General features: G+C 44.5%; 1 pseudogene; it reads right to left on the bottom strand.

Moving 5' to 3' along the window:
* Positions 1–542, bottom strand: part of LOC100943704 — an 8,714-nt pseudogene extending 8,172 nt beyond the window's left edge.
* Positions 543–1,352: the final 810 nt, after the last annotated feature.

Genomic DNA, 1,352 nt, shown 5'->3' with positions numbered 1-1,352 from the left:
AAAGCATTGCACATTGTCTAGTTTATAGAAAGTGCAACAGTCAGGCCCAGAGGCAGTGGCTCCTGCCTGTCATCACAGCACTTTGTGAGGTTGAGGTGGGAGGATCACTTTTGAGGCCAGGAGTTCCAGACCAGCCTGAGCAATATAGCGAGACTCCACCACTATAAAAAATAATTATCTTGGCTTGCTGGTGCCTGCCTGTAGTTTCAGATACTTGGGAGGATCTCTTGAGCCCAGGAATTTGAGGATGCGGGAAGCTATGATTAGGCCATTGCACTGCAGCTGGGCCACAGAGTGAGACCCTGACTCACAGAAAAAAAAAGAGGGAGAAAGAGCTCCAACCATCTACTGAGGGGACGAGGAACACAGTCACAGCCTTTCTTAGTTCAGGATTCCATTCTCTTACCTGATTTGGGGAAAGTCACTGTTACAACATCTTCATCCTTCAGCACAAACTCTTCTTGTACTTTTCTGAGGAGTTCAGGGCTGTAATGGGCCCTCGGGAAAGGTGTCCCTTCATACCAAAAAGTGTCGTCTGACATGATGATCAGCAACTTGTACTTGGTGTGAGGGTTTCATGTGCAGCCAGTGCTGGAGACTGTGGCACCTGCTGACAGATGAGATGTAAGTTAATCTCTGCCCAGTTAGTTATGCATTTTGCTGGCTGGTACAGAGAAGTAAATATTCTGACTGACAGTCCAAAGCTTAATAACATAGGGCAACTGTGAACTCAGAAAACATTCTGGGGGGAGACTGAGTTAGAGTTCATAGGAGTGAACTGGAAATTCAGTAACAAAGGCAAGGGCACAGAAATCTGTGCAAATCTAAAAGTACCTTTTAATAAACTTTATTTTTTATAAGTGTTTGCCATTTACATAAAAATTTCAAAGAGAGTCCAGAGGGTTCCCATAGTCTACAGTTCATTCAGATTTCCTTCATTTTTACCTAATGTCTTTTTTCTGTTTCAAAATCCCATCCAGGGAATCACACAACATATATTGGCCAGTATCACTGTCCACATGGCCATTTCTGGGGCTTAGAGCACAGATGTCAGGCAGTGCTGCCCTAGGGAAGAGTTCAGATGAAAGGAGGGGAAATTCTGTCCCCCAGGGCCTGAGACTGAGCCAGGAGTTGTCTGAAGCCAGCAGGCCTGGTCAGGGCTCCACAGTCTCTGCTATAATGCACACACCTGGTTCAGACTGAACGTTTATTTATTAACATATATATTAACTCCTGCACCCTGTGGGGCTTTCAGTAATAAGCATCCAGAAATGTACCAAATAGTCACTTTTACATAGCAAGTGAATTTTTATCAGTACCATTCTATTCATATTTCCACACCTCAGGGAAGG

Source organism: Otolemur garnettii, unplaced genomic scaffold, assembly GCF_000181295.1.
Source record: "Otolemur garnettii isolate 467f Iridium unplaced genomic scaffold, OtoGar3 scaffold00152, whole genome shotgun sequence".
In the NCBI taxonomy this organism is placed as follows: domain Eukaryota; kingdom Metazoa; phylum Chordata; class Mammalia; order Primates; family Galagidae; genus Otolemur; species Otolemur garnettii.
The sequence above is the reverse complement of the archived record's forward strand: the minus strand, read 5'-3'. Positions and strand labels throughout refer to the sequence as shown.